At 38.7% G+C, this 23,431-nt stretch overlaps 1 long non-coding RNA gene across 1 annotated transcript; it reads left to right on the top strand.

Moving 5' to 3' along the window:
* Positions 1–240: 240 nt before the first annotated feature.
* On the top strand, positions 241–22,740 carry LOC146585465 (uncharacterized). Its single transcript, XR_014897981.1, has 5 exons — positions 241–402; positions 6,277–6,379; positions 20,085–20,234; positions 20,674–20,816; positions 21,547–22,740. It is a non-coding gene; the product is annotated as an uncharacterized LOC146585465 (long non-coding RNA).
* Positions 22,741–23,431: the final 691 nt, after the last annotated feature.

Below are 23,431 nucleotides of genomic sequence, written 5' to 3' on the forward strand. Positions count from 1 at the left end.
TCAAGCTTCATTATTACACAGAAAATATAAGGACATCATGGATAGCTCATATCAGAATTTATTTTATTAGAAGTGAATTTTAAAAGTCACAGAAAATGATTCATTTCCTAAATTAATTAATGTATCACTTGTTAACTTGTCATTAAACCCTTGTTAATTTGATCTAGTGACAAAGTTAATTAAGAAGATATATGTGCTGCTAAAATTAATGAATATTTTAAGCACTTTGTTCCTTTAATGTCTTCCTCAATTGATTTAATAGACAACTGCAGTATCATGTCATTCTCTCCTGGACAGAGAAGCCTTCAGTGACCTGCAACAGAACAGTGATGAGGCACTGCATGCAGATCTAATAGGAGGCAACCATTCTTGGACATGACAGCTGTGTTGGAAAGCTGAAGGGTAAGGGCAGAACTTTTGAGTCAGAGCAGATTTTTCTCATAATGGGTACATTGCTGAAGCCAGAGATTAATAATGAGTTGGAATTATCAGTTGCTGTCTTAAATACAACTATGAAACTGTGGAAATAGTAAATGGCTTATCTTCCTACTTACCTACTTAAAATGTTCTTACTGCTGGGTTGGCTTTGTTACTACCAATACTTTCAACAGGCGTGTTTTCATACTGGAAGATATTTATTGTGACATCTGGTTTTCTGCTCTCTGTAGCTTGAAGGTGGTGTCCTGAAAAAACTCACAGTGAGGCGAAAAAAGGGATTTAAATGCTGGCAGTTGTCTCTTCTGTGTTATAAGAGGTTCTTCGGTGTCCATTCTGATGGTATTTGATTGCTTCATAAAATATTTCTTTTACCAGTCAAATTGTACAGTCTATTTGGGGATTTTTTAGTTGTCAAAGTAGGTGGTGAATTTACTCTGATTGATCATCTTCATATGATTATTTTCATAAGAATTTAAACTTTTTTTAAGCATAAAAAAGTGTGTGAATAGCAAAACTCTTACATCAGGTTCTGTAGTGTCATATAGAAATATATATAGAAACAGTGCTACTATTAAAGCAAAGAGACTTTACCTGTATTACATTCTTGTGATCATTTAAAAACACATTCCATTATTTATTCCCCTTTTATCCTTCTTTGCTTATTCTTCTCCCTGAAAATTGAAAAAAAAAAGGGGGCCATGCAATCCCTCCTCCCTTAGTCTTACAGGTATGACTTATTGCTTCCTGAACCATTTTTTAAAAGACTGGATATTATTTTGAGCCTGAAGGTCAAACTGTAGATGTTCTTCACAATATTTTATGTACCTAGAATACCTGAGAGATTATTTCTACACTGTATGCTTTCCATCTTGATGGTATCTTTACACTTCAGTCCAAATGTCTTCATGAACATTGGCTGTAATACCTTTTATATGGTGGAGTTATTACCATGATTTTGTACGTATGTGTGCATGTACAGCACAGTGGTGGTGTGAGAGAACGTTATAATCCAAAACAGGAATATATAGGTTGATCATTATCAAGATAATAATAACAAGCTAGCTGTTACACTTAGAAAAATAGAGAAACTGACCTTGTAAAGCAATAAGAAGGTACAAAAAGGAAGGATATCCTCATGACTGTAAGAAAATGAAATGCTGAGTGGGACCTGAAGTCACWGTGTTGTCTGCGTCATACGACTGAGACAAGGAAATATCTGGCAAATTAGGATAACTTGACCCTTTTTGCTGTGTCTCACCAGATAGACCTAGAAGTTATAGTCAGAGATGTAGCTACTTTGCTCTAAATCAAGAAATCAGGAAAAAGGCTGACAAAGCCAACACCCAGCCCAACTTTGACTTTCATGCCTTGCCCTCTCTTCTGACAGTGTTCAGACTCATGGGCTCTTCAGTTCTGGAAGAATCTTTCTTTAAAGTCCAGAACTATTTAGTCAGATCACATATCTCTGACTCCTCACATCTATGTGCTCCCTTTTAGCAGGAACTTTTTGCATACTGCAATAAAACATTAACCTACAGAGGAATGTTCTGGACTGTCTCCCAACTCTCCTCTCTTCCAGCTAGAAATTACATCAGGAGTGCAGCAGAAGATGGAATAAAATAAATCTATTCTTCCTATTGTTGATATTTTTTAGATAGGTCTTTTATATGATCTTTTATAAAAGGCTGCATCAAAAAGCAACAAGATTGAATTAACTATCGGTGACCATGAGTTACATGTTTTGAATTGGTGTCTGGCACTACATTCTGCCYGGTTTAAATAATTCAGGTTTGTCCGTAATGTGCTTAGGGAAGGCAAGGCATTGGTGTAAAGGTCTTTAACTTTGAAACAATTTCTAATAAAGAGTCCAGAAAACATTAATAATGCTTCCCATGCAGCTTATATCTAACATTTACAAGCCTACCACAAAGTATGTTTTTCATATTTAGCTATGCCTTTTATTAGAAGGGAGATTTTTAATTGAGAATAAGACTATTAAGTGCAATTTAAACATTAATTGATGGGATTATTATTATGATTCTGAACTTGGTTTGGTACCATGGAAAGGCACCATTTATAAGCAAAAACAATGGTGTTTCTGCTGTGGTGTAGACATCACAGAGCTAAATGAGTTTGGTTCAAATGAAAGATAAGACTTAGGAAGATGTGTGATACTAAACCATGCTACTGGGAAGACTCTGGAGATGATAGAATTGTTGGAACTATGCAGTGATAACAAGGAAATTTCTGTGCATAATTCAGGAATATGATGAGTTATAAGCCTATAATGAGGAAAAAAACCTATTGCTTGACTATCAGATTAGAATTTAGTGGTTTGCACTACAARTATTTACAGCTCTGCCAGTTTCCCAAGTATCTTTTTGTCCCCCAAGTGCTAATAACAAAATAAAATCAAATTTTCCTGTTTCGTTTAAATCTGCTGGTGTCTGTGCTACAAGGAGAACCTTTACAGTTTCGAGCATGAGAGTAATCTGGATTCTGTGAGTGTGGAAAGGGGGAAACAAACAAGCCTAGTAGGCAGGGAGGGAGTCAGTGGTTTAGTGGGAACACAGACAAGTAAGGAATTCTTTAGTGGTGGGAAGGAAGCTTATTCCTGGAGATCCCACAGGAGCTGAGCTGGACTCAAAGCTGACTTGAGAAAAAGGATCTGATCTCTTGCAGGGGAGAGATCTATAAGCCCTTTTTATTTCTGTCTTGTCTACTCATTCAGTATCCTCTATTCTGAAAAGGTAATTTTTGCAGTTTATATCCTAGTAAAGCCTGATTTTGGAGTTTAAAGGGGTTTATAACCTTTTTTAAAGTACACTCTGTAATGAGAAGATTTGAGATGACCCGAAACTCCAGCTCAGATCTCTTACTGGCTTAAAGTTATCTTATACTTCCCATCATGAAAAGGATGAGCTCATTTCATCAATGACCTGGATGAGGGGACAGAGTGCCTCCTCAGCAAGTTTGCTGATGATACCAAGCTGGGAGGAGTGGCTGATACACCCGAGGGCTGTGCTGCCATTCAGAGAGACCTGGACAGGTGGGAGAGCTGGGTGGAGAGGAACCTCCTGAGGTTCAACAAAGGCAAGTGCAGAGTCCTGCATCTAAGGAGAAATAACCCKAKGCACCAGTACAGGCTGGGGGCTGACCTGCTGGAGAGCAGCTCTGCAGAGAAGGACCTGGGAGTGCTGGTGGATAACAAGTTGACCSTGAGCCAGCAATGTGCCCYTSTGGCCARGAAGGCCAATGGTCTCCTGGGGTGCATTGKGAAGAGTGTTGCCAGCAGGTCGAGGGAGGTGATCCTGCCCCTCTCCTCAGCCCTGGGGAGGCCTCATCTCRAGTACTGTGTCCAGTTSTGGGCTCCCCAGTACAAGAGAGACATGGAGCTACTGGAGGGAGTCCAGCGTAGRGCTACGAAGGTGATCAGAGGGCTGGAGCACCTGCCCTMTGAGGAAYGGCTGYGAGAGCTGGGCCTCTTCARCCTGRGGAAGAGAAGACTGAGGGGGGATCTTATCAATGTGTACRAGTACCTGWAGGGAGGGCGTGAAGGGGACAGGGCCAAACTCTTTTCAGTTGTCCSMTGTGACAGGACAAGAGGCAATGGGCAGAAATTGAACCACAGGAATTTCYGCCTGACCGTGAGGGGGAATTTCTTCMCTGYGAGAGTRACRGAGCACTGGACCAGGTTGYCCAGAGAGGTTGTGGAGTCTCCTTCTCTGGAGATCTTCGAGGCCCACCTGGATGCAACCCTGTCTACCATGGTCTAGGTGACCCTGCTGAGCAGGGGGGTTGRACTAGATGATCTCCAGAGGTCCCTTCCAACCTCACTGATTCTATGATTCTATGATTTAGAGACCAGTGGGAGGAACAAGCAAAGCTAAGAAAGTGTGCTGTCATGTTTTGTCTGCTGAAACCCTAGGTTCCTAACAACTCACACCYAACCTCCTTGAATAAGATCAATTACAGTACAATTAGTGATTGTTATTTTTACTAGATTGATGCTGAAATCCCAGAAAAGATTTTGTAGGAGCTTGTAGGCCTACTTAATTCTACATCTTTTTTTTTTTTTTTTGCCTAACATTTGGTATTGCTAAAATCAAAGTTATTTTAACCTCATTCCTCCTGAAAGTGCACAGCAAAATTAAGACGGTATGGTGCTCAGAAATATCACCTGGGTGAAAGTTCCCAACTGTTYGTGTATCTTTAAAACTTATTATCTRCTTTATACCTTTTCTATATATTTACTGGCTATGCTGTTTTTAACTTTACTAAGTCTAATTCTTATTTACCACATAAATCACTCACACGAAACTTGCATTGCTACATATGATTAAGTTCACTATGTTTATATTATTATGACAACTTGTGCTGAATTACTATAAACAAATTTCGCAAATAATCCAAGTGCTCTAACCTGGCAAAAATATCATGACTTTTATTTTTGTTTCTAGTTACAAATATGATCAGTATAACTTTATGGAGGATAATTAGTTTTAGTATTTTCARCCTTCCCACAGTTCGTATTAAGGCAGCTGTTAGTGAATTAGCAGATGACCATTTTAAAATACAAGTTTAATAGACGTTTAAATACAGATTTTTTTCTAGCGAATTAACTGTTAAATTAAGAATAAATTATTTATGAATGAAATTATTAATGAATTWCTTCATGTTAATATTGTAAAGATTTTATGGGCAGTAAAACAAAAGAGAAAGATGATTGAACATATGTATGCCTCTTACTGGTGACAGTTGGTAGCTATGCATATGTATTACAAGCCAAGAACTAACCACCTAAGACATTTACCAGATCATGTGCTTTCCTGAGCTTGTAGCATGGAAAAAGCGTAAGTTAGGGCTTGAACAGCAGCTCTTTCTTGARAAGTCACTTTAATCTTTTTTTCCAAAAGGAATGATTCTTTATATTTGCCTCAGCAGTCCATGAAGGTTATCCAATTGACTTGTGGTTTTGAGCCCTAATGTTTGTTCTCTGCATGGAAGTTGTAAAATGTGATATGTATGTTGAATGGTGCTGACCTCTGCGTGGTTAGTGTATGGAATAAATACTTTTAGTAGTGTCAGACACAGACAGAACAGTGAAGGGCCAAAGGGTTTCTGCTGGATGTCATTCTCTGAGAAACAATGGGTCAGCATATGCTAGTGGAATAAGCTATAGTTTTTAGGGACTCCCAGCTGAAACAAGTGAAAGAATAAGCAGGAAGCTAATTTCTGGAATTGGTAATTCCCAGCACAGTACCACTATTTCAGCTCTCCTGCTACTAGAGTTTGCAGGTTGGACTGAAAGGAGACACTGTGGGTGGCTTGATGACTTGCTTCACATCTTGCTCTCAGCTCATAACTTTCAAAGTGAGTCTATCTAGAGGCTTGTGCTGCCAAGCGACTAAAAACCAAGTGTGAATCATGTCTTMTGAATTCCTGCTGAACCAGTGTACATATCTTTTTGTATCTTTGAGGTTCCTTTTTCCTCCTCTGCTTTGTGGATAAATGACTGCTCATCTAAATAATGTAGGAAGGGAAATTATGAACCATCATACTTTGAAACAACTCTTTCCGTGTTTCCAGTTCATCTAGCATTAGCTTAGCCTAGCTCTCTAGGGAGCCATAATACTTTCCTAAACATAAGGCTTACTTAAAGTAATTGAAGTATCAGTTTAACATCTTAGATGTTCCTAAGCATCTTTAAATTTAAATGTATTATAGTTTTTGATCCTCGTTGACTTATGGCTTTCTCAGATTGTATCTTTAAATTCAGATTCTTTATGTTAGGTCTTATTTCAAAGCTGTACTGTATGAATTTCTATCTTTTCCCAGGAATCGCTGGACTATCTTGCTAGAGCAAATTGTTACCGTAATCTGGGTGAATCTGGCTTGCTTAAGCTAGCAACATCTGAAGTGGATCAGAGTTTGATTAGAAGTAAGTTGCTGAAGTTAYTGTAAATACATAGACATTGTAAAATGTGATGTGTTCTTATGACCTATGAGAGAAAGGTCTGGGATTGTGTCCCAGAATATCTGGACTATGTGAAAATACTCATAAAGTACCTGTAACTGGAAACAGAAATAATTTTTTTCCAACATAAGAAGTAAATATTTTTAAAAGATGAGTTACTACTTGTGTGGTTTTATGGGAGAACCCGCAGGAAACAGAAGAGGTTTGGAGAAGAGCTTGGTGTTATTAATACTGGCAGTCACAGTATTAGTAAAATGAAAATGGAAATCATAACAAATGAAATGCATGTAAATGTTGCCATTTCTGAGGAAACATTTTTAGAGCTAGAAAGCTCTACCTAGCCAACCTGGGTCTAGTGGGTCAGTAGATTTACTTGTGTAATCAGCCATGGTGGAGGAGACCTTGCAAGAGTCTATTTTAAAATTGTCTGAAATAAAGCTAYGAACAAAGGCATAACAAGAACGTAAACCCAGTGTTTGTACACTGGACGGGACTATCGTGGAATGACCAAGTGGGATTTGTTAAGACCTTAAAATAAATGGATGCCAGACTTAGTGAACAGTTGTCCTTTGCTGTGCACCAAGTTGTAGCCTTCTTTTTTTCCTAGGGYGTACATAGAGACACCAATTTTTCTTCTTTTAGGAAGAAAATTGATTTGGCTTTTTTTGTTTGTGCTGCACTTCAGCTGTATTAAGCACCAGAAACTTCAAATTGGAAGATGTAGTATCTAACCAAAGAGTCTACTTATCCCTCTKTAAAGATACTACTTTTCTGTTTTTCTTGCTTTTCATAATGAGTACCCCTCAGAATATAATGCAGCCCTGGTCTGTATTAATACAGTCTTTAGCAATTATCAGGAGTGGAGAAAAAAAGGATTTCATAAACTTAATAACAGAATTTTKCAAAACTTTAGGATAATGTCAGGAAACTTTGTTCTCTGCAGTGATATCAGTCCTGTAATTGGAGGGAACATTCATTTGTCTCTTGTGTAAGTGAAGAACCTATGAAAGAAAGATCTATGAAGTAGGTCCTGGTTCTCACAGGCTGCTTTCCCTTGGACTGTTCCATAGGATTAATCACTGTGAAAATAACAGACATAAAATTATAGAAGAGGTCAGAGGTGATTTAAAAAAAAGCATTAACAGTTCCTGGATGTCACGTATTTGTCATGTATTTCAAGAACTGAGCTCTATAATTGGCTTGAAGAATGGCAGAACAAGACACTGAACAACTGGTTTTGACGGCTATGGAACCCTGCTCCTGGTACACCTCCCAGAAACTTGACAGAGCCCAAATCACTTTCTAGTTACTCTTGGAAACAAAGAGCAGCTGAGTGTTACTGGTTTATTTGTGAGCGAAGCCTGATACCACTTTACCTTGCTTTTCTCTTTGTTTGCTGGTGTATGTAGTAAGAGTATGTGTGACTTGTTGTGTAGGTTAATGTAAACATGTCTTTCCACWGTTTGGTGGCTTCTTGTACTGCATGCATAGTTTGCAAGTTAATATTGTGTTTGGGAGTCCTTGAGTAAGGACAACGCATCTTCCAGCTCAGGGTAGGAGAGGTTTCCAATCTGTCACAGTGAATGTGAGCCTTACACCAGCCATGGAAGAGGGGCTGCTCCTTCACTGCAGCAGTCCAAACTCTGCCCCGAGTCATGGTCAATAGTGGTAGTGGTTTGATAAGGGATTATATAGCAAGCATAGCTCTCAAAATTGTATGTATCTTCTAAAGAAAAACCTATCTGTTTAATTTACTGCAAAATATTTTTTATGTCTCTTGGCTCACAACACTTCAGATTCAAAAAAGTTGAAGTACTGGATAAAAGAAACTGTCTTCGTGTTCATCTACTGTCAGCTCAAATGGTGATGTGAACTAAGTTTTGGTTTTGGAGGACCTTTCTGCCCTCATCTGTGATTCTGTTAAGGCCAGCAGTGTTTGTTTTTAAACCATTATATCTAGGAGGGAGGGAAGGAAGGAAAGGAAGGGAAGGGAAGGAAGGAAAGGAAAGGAAGAAGGGATTAAATTTGCAAGAGGAGAAAAGAACAAAAGCCCTGCCTCTGGAAAGACAGTAAACTAGAAATGCATTATTTAGTCTTAGGTAGAGACATCCAAGATTTTATTTTTATTGTAACTATACTTCAAAGGAGAACTAAATAATCTGCTTTTAAATTTGAAGAACATGGGTAAGGTGGAAATGGAATAAACCAAATATATCCCCTCTTTTTTTCTGGCTGACACTTATGGCTTCATAAGGAAATTACAACTTTTTATAAAAATCTGCTGTTATACAAAAGAAGTAGTATTGTAATCAGATTTTTTAAAAATAATCTAGAAATACTAGAAATCTGTGCTAAATGGCATGCTCCTATTTTATTGTTTATTTATGCTAGATGCAATTTTGGTTGGAGTATATATGTACGCATGTTTTTTGTTTGCTTTGCTGGTTTTTTTGAGCAAGCCATCTGTGGCTTATTTTTCCTCTTACCAGCAGCTTGAATTGGACTATAAAAATTCCCATCTTTGGCAGTTGTCTGCATGTATTTTCAAGGAAACAAGTAGGATATGGTCATAGTAAGGTAAAATACATTCTCATTTATCAKCAGTAAAAGAAACTGTGTGGGGTTCTTTTAATATATTTTGCTTATGCTGTTATTTTTAAAAAGCTTGTATGTATGTTCTGTATATGTATCCGAGATACCATACACATGCCTTTTTGAAATTATTCTTAATTTTTCAGATCTAGTGAATTCCTGAGGGTGTATTATATTGTGAAACATAATTCATGCTAGACAAGGATATGGGTAATATACTATCATATTTCATTTAAAGGATGGCATGCTTAAATCTGAATAGCCTCTTCTCGTCATTAAAGCTTCTTCCTAAAGTGTGTAAATACAAAAAATGTTAGCCTCTGAAAAGATCCAAAACAACATGGAAATGTATTTCTTCAATTAGTTAGCATTTTCAGCTAAGTGGCTCTGTGCYTTTATTACAGTACACAAAACAAACATAAGAGTAATAGATGAATATCAGCACATGCCAGAGGTTAATTAGAAGCTCACATGAACAACTGAGTTACATAATATATATGAGTTACATATATAGTTTACTTCACAGAGCCAGTATGAAGTTTGAGTTTTCACACAAAGGTTGATCGCAGGTGTTCAGGACACGTTAACTTTTGACGTGAGCAAGAGCAAGGTTACACTTGCTAACTTCCAAGAGAAGTTACTTTGGACAGCTAGAGGCTTATTTTGGAATGCTTTTTTTACTGTGATATATTGCATAGAATAAAAAGGTAGACAAAATGAGTATCAATCCATGGCACAGACTGCAAGCTCACTGCATTGCTTTTATGAGCTCCCTGTGAGTGATAGATCAGGTTGTGAGTGCCTGTCAGACTGGATGGCTCTCTGAGCATCCACCTGMTCACACACATCCATACACGTGTGTCTGCACATCTGTCCAGTCCATAATTAGTTCCCCCAAAGCAGGACAGTAGCTGCTGACAGAATATGGCTTTCACTTTGTGCGAGATCATTGCAGAGACTTAGGTAAGATTAAAAAATACTTTTTTTTTTTTTTTTTAGGCGTAAATTCAGTTATGAAGCCAATACCATGATTTGAAAGCATGTGCTGACATTATGTTTGCAAGTTGTCTGCACAATGACACCCTTTCTAAATTGCACTCTTCAAAAAATAAAAGAAAAATTGGCCTCCAGTGGCATGACTTGAGTCTCCAGGGCTTACATGCACATACATAAACATCTTTCCTGGGCTAGGAAGATACATGCAACTTCCAGTTTTCTCATATGCTCAGAAAGAATGAACTAAGCGGCTACAATGGAGACAGGAATTTTGTGATAAAAAAGGCTTTTTATGAAAGGCAGAACATACTGGGGGAAAGAGAAATTCAATTTTTGTCATTGTGAATCAGTTTTTAAAGGCTATTACCCCTTGAGGAAGGTGAGTAAAGTTCTTTTTGCAATGTGTTACCATTAACAGCTTATTTATTGTCACCTTATGTAATGATAAGAGCACTACTGAGGCTGGGAATACAGATTATTTCTCCCATGTTCCCCAGTTTTAGACTGCTGAGCTGCAGTTTCAGTCTTTTTATTTAAACCCATCGTGAGAGCCAGGCCGAAAGAAAARTCACATTTGAGATACTCAGATGTGCCCCCAAAGATAACACTACCACTGACGAGTGAACTAAATAAAGCCAAATTATTTTTTTYCCACTGAGCCCATTCAAGAGGTACTTGAGGCAGACTTAAGGAGTCTAATTCTCTTGCAAGGTACTTCTAGATGTAGAAGATGTCTCTTGAGAATTGCATAATTTTAAAAATTAGTCTTACTATTAAAGAATACCGAACAAGATCCTGCCTAGAATGAGAATCAGAAGATACTGATTGATTAGTGCTATATTTGCTATGTATGTGTAATGTCCACAGGTTTCTATAGAAAAGAGGACCCTAGAGAAAACAGTATTAACATATCCAACACATGTGATAGCTTGGTGGTATAGGTCTTGTGTAAGTGTGTGTTTTGGGAGAATATGAGTCGTCCCTTTTGTTAGTGTTGCTGTTAAAGTTGCTTCACTGCCTGCTTCTGTTACAGTACGTGCTCCCCACTGTTATGTTGGAAGTTCAACCACAGTGAATCATTACAGTCTTGAAGACTGCACCAGTCACTTGTCCTCCCATTCAGCTGGCAACTAGCACTGGCCCGTGTAGGGAGATACAGTAGCTGTGGCTGTGTTCCCTGTGTAGTGACATATGAAAGGATGGAAACTTGGTTGTGTACSTATGCATCTCCTTCTACATGCTCAGCTCTACTGAAAAGCATTATGACAGTAAGCATTTCTATAATGGGTATTATTTTCAGGATTATCATGCCTCAGTACCCACAACATGTCCTCAGATTGTCCTGTTTGACTGTGCTTGTAATGCAGACTTTTCAGTTAACTGTTTTCAGTAACAGAAGATGAATATTAGCAGAAGATGACCTTTAAAAAGATGCAGTAAAACATACTGTGACAGAGGCTTATGTATTATATATACTACTTGTTACTGTGCTGTAGTTATTGTGTGCTATCATGGTAGTATTAGGGGAATTATATTCTAAAAGTCCATGACCTTAGTCCTTCCCAGCTCTCCAGATCAGATGCATGCCTCAGCTGTCTTGAATCCCCACTGGAGTGAGAGCTGCGCCTTCACCAGTTCTTCCTTTCTCCTCTCTGTGGCCTGGAGGAAACCTGGCCAGGGAGAGCTGAACAGACCGAGTGTCCCATAGCCAGGACCAGCATCCCAGTGCTGGTGGTCTGGCTGGGACAGAGGCAGACCTACACAGCTCAGTTGTCAGAATCCTAAGAGCTGCCGGGGCAAACTCTCCCGTCAGCTAGCTGCGTCTTTTTATTCAGGCAAAGCTAAGTAAAAGCTCTAGGATTTGCGTTTGAGGTAGTTATTAGAAAGTAGTTCATTTTAAAAGAAGTATAAAAATAAAGAGAGTTGAAGTAAAGCTAACAGCTCTGTGGCTGCACTTAAGTCTGTGAATGTTTTGAGAACCTAGTTCTGTTTGAAAAAGGGAATTTTATCAAAGGCCAGGACACTGAGCAGGCAGGCATGGGAGCTGTGATATAGGGAGTTGTAACAATGAGGCTTTCGAAGCTCCAGGGCAGAACTGGAGAACTGGGGAAATATCGCAGGAAGCTCAATTATTTTGCATATAATATTATAATTAGTATTTTTGTGATTAGCAAAACTTCTGCCGGCAGATCTATTTAAGCATGGAGTACCTGGAGGGCTGGGCGCTGACAGGAGTTACAAAGGTCCATACGTAAAGTCTGTGCTTGACTGATGCAGCTGGTTCTGCTTCTGGGCTGAGTATGCTTTGGCTCCCGTCACAAAGGGCATTGACAGGTTGCTCTTCTGTTTCCCGTAGTGGTGTCAGTGTATTCCTACCCTACCAGGTATTCCTGCCCTGTAAAATGCTCGTAATAGCCTAGGGGAAAGCACAGAAGCAGCTTTTGCATGCTGAGCAAATGGCAAGTGAGCAGTAAAACAGGCTTCCTCTGGGATCTCTAAACAACAGGAGGCTGTTGGATAGTACTGAAACAGAGACTTTGGAAGAAAGTTGTTTTGAACTTGAACTTGTTGCTGCTGGTGTCACTTAGTGTACATCTTTTATGTTTTACTTTGATGCTTGTTTACTTAAGGTGAGTTATTAGAGGTGGCACAGTGTGAATCTGAGACAGCAACAACAAAAACGAAGGAAGAGCTGCAAGGCAAATAGTTCAGGACAACTTTCGTGCTCTGATATGAACCAAACTCTGTTTTCTCCCTTGTCATCTYTTTGATTTTTATTGTTCAACAGGCTGTGGGCCATGTTCTGCTCTTAGTTGTACTAGCAGAAAAACAAATCCTTAAGTTTGGACTGTCTGAACTGAAGTCAGACACTAGGTTCTATGTGCTTTGATTAAAGTCTGGGTTCTAGTGTAATTCAACAGAAAATTACTCTTATCCTGTAGTTTAAGCCACTTTCTACCTGGTTGATTTCACATGCAAGACATACTTTCAGAGACAGGCTTTTTGTTTTGATTTGAATGGAAGAAATGCCATCTGTGACATAATTACATGTGCATGCGTGCACATGGGCATGCACACATGACACACAGAGCTGCATTTAAAATGGCAATGTTAAGACTGCAAATAAAGCATTCCCCAATTTATACGCTTTAGGATTATCCTCCAAGCCCTTGCTACAAGTCTGGTATGGCCGTTGTATCACTGATTTCTGTCCCAATTGGGTGTACTACGGTCTTTGCTGAATACTCCAAATCCATTAAATTTGAGCTGGGCTGCTATTGTTTGAGCCCTGAGCCAAAAGCTCACTAAGAGACAGCGGCCCCGCAAATGTCTTTGGCAGTGGTTCATGAAAGAAGTTCTCCCAAATTAACAGGGCTCTCGTGCCCCTACCTGAATGTTAGCTGTGTCATACAGTGCTCTGCCTCAGGACAGCCCTGGGCTCCCTACCTTGAAAGTCTCAGGAGCTTGCAGTCCTCAGGCATAAGGGTTTTTTCCAGTTGGCAGAAGAGGAAGAGTAACACTTAGGGATCTTGGATTTCATTCCACGTCCTGGAAGAGAATGTGYTCCTGTGGGCACAAGCGCATAGCAGCAAGCCTTACATTTGCTACCAACTGAGATGGAATTTCATAGGGGAAAGGGCTTAAAAATCAAACAAGTCCCTAGGTCAGGGAGTTTTCCTTGAAGAATTTCAAAAGACTAACTGCAACCTAGAGACTGTCATATTCTTTTAGAATTTTAAGTCTTGAGTTTTGAGATAAATGTGCAAGCAAATGTAAATGCACCAGAAAAATTAGAGGGAAGAGGCTAATGATCAGAGCATCTCAGGGGTGGGTGGTGGTGGGGGCTGCCCATGGCAGCAAGGCAGAACCTCACCAGCCCACTGCCAGGCTCGGAGGACCAAATCTGGGGCCAGATCAGAGGGGCCGTAGACAGGCAGGGGCACAGCTGCAGCACAGGGGATGCTGTAGGTGAGGCACGGCCGAATGGTGGAGCACCTCCTGTGGGCTGGCCCTGGTGGTACCCCACCATGTGTCTGGGGGTCTCTCCCCATGGCCACCAAACCCTCAGGAGAGGGGTGCACTTTACACCAACTTCTGCTTGAAAGTTTCAAAGAAAATACTTTTATAACTGGTGAAACTAATACCTTTGCAGTATTAGGATTACTTCCCCAGTCTGACACACCAAGTCCTCCGATTTCAGTGGGAATTATTTATTTCAGACTGCTATTGATTAAGTATTAAGAAGACAATTGGTGAGGCCTCATAAGATGTCTCAGGATGTTCAATGGACAGTTTGCCTCTGAACTGTACTGTACAGTTGTACATTGTACAGTATCAAATCTTTCACAGTCCTGTGTGGGATGAGATTTTATTACACTTTCCTTTCCATGTAAATCTGGAGTTCTTTTCATCATCTAAAATTTAGAAGATCTTTATAACCATTAAAAACATTTCTGAATGTACCATAAGTTATTCATAAGTTTCAGGGTGGAATTAGATTTGTAGGATGGCAAATTCCTAATGTTCCTCTCATAGATTAAGTAGCGACAGATTTATAGTCATTTTTTATTACTTACCACCTCCAGGGCAAAGTAAAAGAAGAAATAGGGAAGAGAAGTCTGTAAGAACTCAGTTTAGGAGCTTCACACCTCCACATATGCCAGAGCCCTTTGGCACCTTAGAGTCAAACAGGTTGTTGCTGTATACAGCTGCATAATACTATATATGACTTGTTTGTGGGTGCATCTTAATTGGAAAAGGGACTTTAAGGTGGAATGATACATGCTAGGTGATGAACTACATCAGAGGTGGTCCAAAAAGACTAATTTTTAAAAAGAATTTGGGGGATACTTAAGGTATGAGGCCACACTGTGGTGTCACTGCTTCATTGATACAGAAGCAGGACAGCTTGGAGTCATTCATTARTAAACTCAATTATTTGGACCTAAATTGGTACAGAAAGATAATAAAAAGTACATATCTGAGCATAGCAGCTGTAATAGGATATAGGTAGGAAAGTAGGTTTACACCTACTTCCAGATACCAAACAGGTGAAATGGCATTTTTGTTGTGAAATGGAACTTGGTAGACATTGTAGAAGCAGTCAGTTTAGGAGTAGCAAAGTTTGAGTGTTGGCTAATCTTAAAAACCTGGGTGTAAGATGCTTGTGGCACAGCAAACTGCAGGAAGATGGTTTATAATAATCTAATTATCTTTGAAGCCAATTTATATTTAACTAGCTGAAAAAAAGAAAATTTAGAAAACAACAATTTTTAGGCCAACCTGAAATCTGTTGTCCTCTGTTTGGGAAAACTGAATGAAACTTGGTCTTTAGGAGACATATGAAAACCTGCTATCAGAGCTGCCATGCAGATGAAATTTTTAGCTGCTGTTATTGTTAGTGATACACCACTGCTCCTGCTATTCACACAGCATAAGAAAGAAACTAAATTGACCCATTCTATACTTCTAGTCAATATACTGTTAAATATTTAACAATTTGATCAAGTGTCATAAAAGGAGACAGCGTTAGTCTGTGGACTCATAATGGTAGTTTTGAGATGGTCTTTAGTATCCTGTTGTTTCAGCTGTAACAATTTAAATTGTTAAAAATATAAATGGGTTATTATTAAAATTTAAATGTGATGTTCATATTATGAAGGAAAAGAATTCAAACCAGGCTGAAAATGGTTATTACTGCTGTTGAATTCCATTATTAGTGYTACTAAAGCCTACAAACAGCCGTATTGTCAGTTATTTCTGTGCTTATGCTACCGCACCAGATTTGTAAATCTTCTGCTAACTAAAAAAGGCAAAGCAAATGCACCTTTCCTTTCACCTAAGGTCACCAGAAAACCAGCATAAAACCTTGTACTGGAAAATCCTTGTTTGCAGACATTTGGTTAAAAAAGAGAGCGAAAGTGAAGTTTGYTAGAGAACAAAGAAGGCTATTCTAGCAGCATGGAATTACCCGTTTTTGTCAAATMTTTTGTCTTATTTTGCACAACGTTATTGTCGGAGACTGGTGTTCTGCAGTGCCCTCCACTTATACTTGCTGATTAACGGGCAGTAAACTGCTGCAGAACCAACATACCAGGAAGCTGGTGTGCCAGCCCAGACTCCACTGGGTAATCAGAGCTGATGCATGTTGGTTTTGCACTGGTGACCTCTATAAGCATTTCATCTCTCGGCAGTGAGATGCAGAGGCATTCACCTGCAAATTCACCTCTCTCTGTTTGGGTATTCTGACATGTCTAATTTTGTACTCAAATGGGTATTTAATTACAAATTTAACTCTCTAATCACAGACATGCTGCATCTCTCACTACATCTAAATTCTATAGCCAGCATAAATACAAGATTGCATGTACCTATGCTATTCTATGCTAGTGTGTTTTATTTGACTTTGTGCAGTCCAGAGGTTTGGTCCCTGTTGCTGRCACCATACCAGCTTGTGTCCTTGGAGCCAATCTAATTTGAAAGTGCAAGATTATAGGGCAGCATAAATAAAAAAAGCTTCTACTTCTTATTGAAGCTTTTTTATTAATGCCTTACTATTTATGTCTTTATTAATAAAGACAATGAACTACATTCAGGTATGCTGTATAGTTGCAAAAGAAAATATTGGGGTAAACACACTTACTCTATGCATAGATTTAAACCAATGAGCTCAGGATTTGCTTATCAGTAATGATTCAGCCTCCTTTAATTCAGTGACTGTCTCAGCCTGCTGATGTAAATGTTGTTACTTAAAAAACAGGTTGATAAAAAGCCAGTTTTCTTAATATCTTAAAATATTTATTGGTTACTTTAACATGTAGCACTCATTAAAGAGGAGCAAAGTGCTGAGGTTTCCCAACATCCACCTGATCTGGGGCAGCAGGGGAGCCTGTAACATTAATTCAGGTTCACAAACTTTTGCAAAAACAAGCATATTTGTTCCTCATTTTCTCCCTTCCCAGATGCGATTAGTATCTCTTAAAATTAATTTGCYTTCTTTCCAAACAAAAATCTTATTTTTAATACATTAGTAATAAAAACCCTCATCAGGCACATTATCTTTGGAAAGCTGACTGAGCTGTTGTCTCAGAACTGTATTAAGAATATGAAAGAAAACAGCTTTTTGTTTGTAATACGTGTGTGGAGTGATTTTCTAGACCGAAATAAAAAGATGACACTTCTTTAAGAATATCTCAACATTTATCATCTATACCCTGATTTCCAAATTTTGTCCRCACAAGTATTACTCACATATCTGAAAAGCATTCTAAAACTGAAGTTGTGAAGCTCAGTTTAGAGCCACACTACCACACTGCATATCACAAGTCTATGGACCTAGCATTTTACATTGTTTGAACACAACATTATGTTATGTTCCAGTTCCTTGGGTTTCCCCTGTTCGTGTCCCCCTCTGTCCTCAATCACAGTAGGAGTTTTAGACCAAATGAGCCACACTCAGAAAGGAGCGCTGTAGGCTAAATGCTAGAGGTCACAGCTATTACAAAGGGTATTTTAAAGACTTGGGTCCTTTAGGAGAGATGTCAACTCATGCTTGGCTTAGGGGATCAACTGAATCCAGGGGCATTATCTTTCAAGCTTTTCTTTTTTTTTGTGGGATAGAGATGTTGCACAAGTAATCTGATGCCCCACATGTCCACAGTATCAGGTGAAGAAACCCRTGCCTTTATAGTGTTACTACAAGATCAAGAAATGCTCATGAATAATTAGGGATGGTGAGAAGAAGGTAGTGACTAGAAATAGTGATTTGTTAGAAAACTTGACATAATTTTTCAGATTCCTGAGTAAACTTATTTCTAAGACTTTTTAAAAATGTTTTTCCTCAGAGGATGAAAATCTTCCCTTAATATGGTACCTACTGCAGGATATATGATGATTAGGAAGGAACTTGGACCAGTATGCTGAAATAGATAGAGAAGATGCCCAAGTCTCTTACAAGCTACTACTTAAAATGTATGGGAAATATTTTGCAGCTACAGAAGATTGACTTTGCATTAGTTATTTGGTTGTGTGTTGTGATAATATATCATGGCACCAAAACAGTATTAATAGATCTGCTTAAGTAGAACAACACAATTGCAGGAATGCTAATAGCTAAAACTTTTATGCCTTTCTGTTTGCCTGCTGCATGTTTACTGGGTCGCTACAGGCCGATAAAAATCAAAGGGAGTTTAAAATCAGGTATCCCAAATCCATCTAAGACAATGATTTCTTGAAATCGTATTTTCCAAAATGATGTTTTACTGCGTTCAGTGTTTAAACTGCATTCATTCCTAGCTGAAGGAGAACCTACATTGACTACAACTTGCAACAAACCTGGTTTCCTGTACGGTTTGAGCACATTGTTGTTAGGAAGGCRGAAGTCATGTACAGAGGAGTAGTGCAGAAAAAAAGATGATTAGAAATACTCAAATAAGAAATTAAAGCATTAAGAATRAATAATAAGAAGCTTGACCTTAGATGAGCTAGTTGCATATGCCATTGAAAGAGACAGAAATCTCTCCTTCAGCAGTCTAGAAACACTTTTTTATATGGATTAGCACAGCAATTTCCTTAGTAGTGCTGTGAGCTGCGAATGTGGCTGCATCAATGTCAATGGAAAAATTGCAAGACAATTTTTCTCACAGAGCTATGGATGGCTCAAGGAATCTCAAAAAAAGGGATGGAACTGCAGAGATAGATGCTGAAAAAATAGGTAAAAAGTTAAGAATAATAAAAAAAAAAACCTAAGGAACCTTTTTCTCAAAGAATGCATGTATCATAAAGTAGCATTYCTTAGGTATGTGCTCTACCCATGGCATGGGTATAAGTACTGCAGTTGCTTCATGACAGTCATCAGTTTATAGATTAAAAAAAAGAAAAAAAAAAGAAAAAGTTTTAGTGATCCATAGCATATGTAATTAAACTCACTTGAGCATTAAGAATTTCTAAGTATCTTTCAGCTGGGAAAGATTGTGAGACTGTCTAGAGTACAGAAGTACTTACAATTTTTGAGAACTTTAATCTAAAAATCAATTCAAAATTATTGGAATGTGTCAATTTTTTGCAGAAGATAATATCCCAAGTGTCACTTGTGAATCAAACRTATTTAAAAAATACATAAAAAATAGCACTTCAGTCTCAGAGCAGAACAAAAGATTAAGAATGATAGTCATGAAATTGTGCTGTCTGAAAGGGGAAAATTGCACATGACAGTGATCAGGCATTCTGCATGAGCATGCGGAGCATGTTAATCACTTGATAGTATCAGGATTTCTCTGAAGTGCTGTCTCCCCTTCAAATCATATTGGGAGCAGTATGGAGTAGAGTCCGCTCCACTTTCTCACCTCATAAGTGTGGACAGAGCCTTGTGCAGCTGGAAGGAGCTTTGGATCTTTTGTCTCTTTTTCTTCTCCCTGTTAGTTATAGCTGTGAACGGATAGTCTGTAATTTATTGCTTTTCTGTTATCTGAGGGAATCTCTAATAGGTGTGAGGGGTTCCGTTGTGGCAGATGTATGTGTATGTTATGGCTTATGTCTTTTTTTATCCACTGGGGAAAGAGTATATGTTTCCATGCTTTGAAATAAGACCCCAGGAGTTCAGCCCTGACATGGATGTCTTTTGTGACCTTAGCTACATAATTTCTAGATTCAGTTCTCRTATTTGTGAAAGTAGATAATACACTCTCTGTTCACCATCCTSCTTGGAGGACCTCAGGAGGTCATCTTTGTAATCATTTACAAATTCATCTTTGTAAATGTCTGTTGCTGTAAAAGTACTGTCCTGTATAAACATGTTTGTCCACGAGGCTGGGAAACACACAAAAAGTTTCTGAAAAATGTAGTCTGGGAAAGGAAACAGGGCATGGCAGTGAGTTCTTACTCTTCCTTTGTGTGTGTTTGGATTAAAAAAGCACTGCTATGTAAGTAATATACAGTTAGTAAAGTTTAGAAAACCACTGAATGTGCAACCAGGATTCCTTTATAAAAGACTGAGTTTAGCCTTACCTCAAGTAAACATGCCATCATCTTTACCTTAAACTTTACATTAAGTCTGCTTCTCGTGCTTGGCTGCTCTTTGTAGGCTAATACCAYCTCCCTTCTATTTCAAGTGGAATTTAATAAATTACATCTCCTTCAGAAAGTAAGAAGGAATTAACCTGCAACTTGCTGCAAGGGTCCTCTGCCAGCTCACAGCATGGAGTAAAAGGAGAATCTTGACACTCTGTTACTGGTGAGTAGGAAGAAGTTTGCAAATGTTTGAGACATATGGCCTTGTACTGCAACATTGCTTGGGATCTGCACACAGGAGATGAGAGACCAGGCAACGTTCTGCTGTGCATTCTCCTTTGCTGCCTATGGGTAGAAACATCTACTGGTTGAAGCAGCTTCAGGGATTGTTACTATTTGCATCTTAACTGTGTTTGAAATCTTTTCATTAAAGRATTAAATTTACAAATGAATAAGAGTTTAATGCCAATAAATAGTTATCTAGCAATTAGTCTACAAACTATTTGTGTTCAGCTTCTGTYGTGTTTTCCTGATGCTTTTCTAGGTGAAAAATAACTTACCAATTTTAATTTCAGCTTCATAAGTTTCAATTATTATCATGTTATTTTATCATTCTGCACCCAGTGATGACTGTGTAACTGAGGGCTGGTTTCTTAATATAGGACTGTGCTGGCCACGAAGGGCAGTCAAGGCTGGRGCTCCTTCATGTTGTTATACTGGGCTGTCCACAGCTGCCAAGCCCCATCAGTTTGCAAGAGGATGAACAAACCGTGCAGTAGAGCAAACAACTTTACAGCTAAGCAGGGTGAGTAGGAAACCACCATAGCAGCCCCGTTTGTTAATCAGGACAAAAGAGAATTCAGCTCAAAGTTTTTTGAGGCTATTTGGGAGGAAGATGAAGTAAAATTCTATATGCACTATAGAGTATTGCATATACAATACTCTATATGTGAAATCTTCAGTCCTGAGCCACCAGGTTTTAAGATTATCTGGAGCAAAACTTCAGCTGGTGTGAATTCAGGCAACTCCACTAATATCTTTCCTCAGCCTAACTGTGTGGCAATTTTTCTCATTTAAATATTTCCAAAGGTAGAAGCTGCCTCTGAATTCAGAACTTTCTTCACAAGGGACTAATGTCAGGAGCTGTCAGTTCATTTATGTCTAGTGAAATGTTAGCTCTCCAACCCTGACATACACTGAAGAGGTAGCTTTAAATTAAAAATTCTAAAAGAGACACTAAATATGTTGACCACTGCCAGGGCCTCATCATCTGCTCTACTAGTTTCAAGACAGAGTAACTTCGTTGTTCCAGTGTCCAACTAGAGTAACAGAGCAGGACTTTTCCCCATGGACTTTGATAAATGTTTGCATTCTGTGTCTATCTTCTTAAAAATGTAATTGTTCAGGTGGAAACTTTATTTCCACTAAAAACTCCATTACTACATTAAAGTAAACTAAACCTATTTTCATTAATTGTAATCCTCAGTCTCTTTCTTCTCTTTTCTTTGGTGACATTTTCTCCTTGTCACGGAAAGGTCGTGGCATTTCAAGGTGTCCCCCTCCTGAAGCGTGACTCCCTGAAGTAATGAGCTGCTGATGATCTGTCAGTAGAACTCTGCCATGAGTGCAAACAAATACAGCAAAAGCAAAGCTGGGGAGCATCTACCCGTGGGCTCTCGCAGCGGCGTGATGGCTGCCATGTTCTGAATGTTACTACAAGACTGCCTGTGAAGGACAGAGGAAACATGCTTAGATGTTGTTGAGTGCTGTTATTATTTTAACCTCTGTTTACAAACCTCCTGCTGGCTTGCATAGGGATTCAAACGCCAACAAAATTTGCTTTGTTTTAACCTTAAAAAAGTCACCTCAAAAGTCATCCAAAGGAGATTTCTTGCTCCTTAGTGAGTGTAAATAGATTTCAGACTGTGTATATTAGTTTGGACTTTTCTGACTGAAATTTTCAGGCCTTTTTATGTATGATTGTTACTCAGAGAAACAACCCCAAGGACTTTTCTCTCAAAGGCAGGTAATTTTTAATGCTGGTATCTGTAGAATGTATAACTGTAGTACAATAATTTAATGGTAGGTTTGGACCCAATCCGTTATTTTCTGTCTCARTTTTCTTATTGCAGAAAAATTGCATAGAGCTTCATTTTTTGTTTGGCATATTTTGCATTCACTTTTCATGTGGGAAAGACTCCATCATGCTGTTTGTAAAACTGTGCTCAGCCCAGGGCAAGCTTGAAACTAATCTTTAGATCTCCCCATTGCACCAGTATATGCAGCAGCAGTAACCAGTCTTCTGGAAGAAGAAGTAAACTCTGGTTCATTTAACCCCCATACAGCCTGCTATCTACTAATCTTTGAGAATTTCATGTGGCTTTTGGAGGAAGAAGCAAAAAAATTTGACTTAATATGTCTTACAGACTTATTTATATCCAGATTATCCTGCTTTCTTTTTAGCCGCTTTTGTGCTTTAGACTGATAACATTTGTTTTGATAAGTTCCTATCAGTTCACAGCCTATCTAAAAAAGAATTAAGATTGTTATTTTAAGCATATGGTGTTTGAATTATTTTGTTATTTCATCTTGGAGCTGCCAGCTTCATATTATGATTAGAGTCTTTCTGACCTGCCTTCTTTCCACAGTCCTCATCATTGTTTTAACGTTTTTATGAATCTCGTGTCACCAATAAAGCTATTTTCTTAGATAGATCATGTGCMGAGTTCTTTGAGAAGACAGCAATATGAAATTGGAAGTCAAAGAAWTTAGGTGGAAAAATCGCATTGGTGTACATTGGTTTGRTTTTTCCCCAAAGGATATGATACCRTCTTGCTCTTCCTGACAGCTAAAACTTTTTCATGTTAAATTTCCAAGTGTGCTTTAAAAAACACAGGAAAACATGCCTTTCTYCTGGCTCTCATTTCTGTATTTTTTAACCTATTATAATGTGTTTTTCTGCTTTTATTCTGCTTCACTCCCTAGCTTTGCCAGATAGCAGGTTCTGTTATATTGGCTCCTCAGTGTCCATTCTATAGTCACACTGGGCTTTAAACTGCAGAATTTCTCCCCCTTCAGTGAACAAATGCAAAAGCCTAGAACGTGCAGAGTTCTTGAAATGCMGGTTTAATGTCATGTGTCCTAACAGTATTTTTTAGCTTCTGCTACACTGCACAGTTTTGAGTTCTGGGTGATAGCATAGTGCTGTTCACAACCTCCAATCTAGCTTTCTGCTTGGGTGAAACTTCAGCTGGAAGACTACTGCCTGCAGGCTTGATTTACCCACGATGAACCTCTTCCAATGCTTCTGGCCACCCTGGGGTTGGCTTTCAAGAAACCAAGCAGCAGTACTTTTCTCCCATTTAGTTACATAGACAGAAGGATGACTTAGGAAGCTCGGGATGTGTGCAGCATCTGCCA

The sequence above is a fragment of the Rhea americana genome, unplaced genomic scaffold (assembly GCF_003343005.1).
Source record: "Rhea americana isolate MKP2758 unplaced genomic scaffold, rheAme1 scaffold_8, whole genome shotgun sequence".
NCBI classification, from domain to species: domain Eukaryota; kingdom Metazoa; phylum Chordata; class Aves; order Rheiformes; family Rheidae; genus Rhea; species Rhea americana.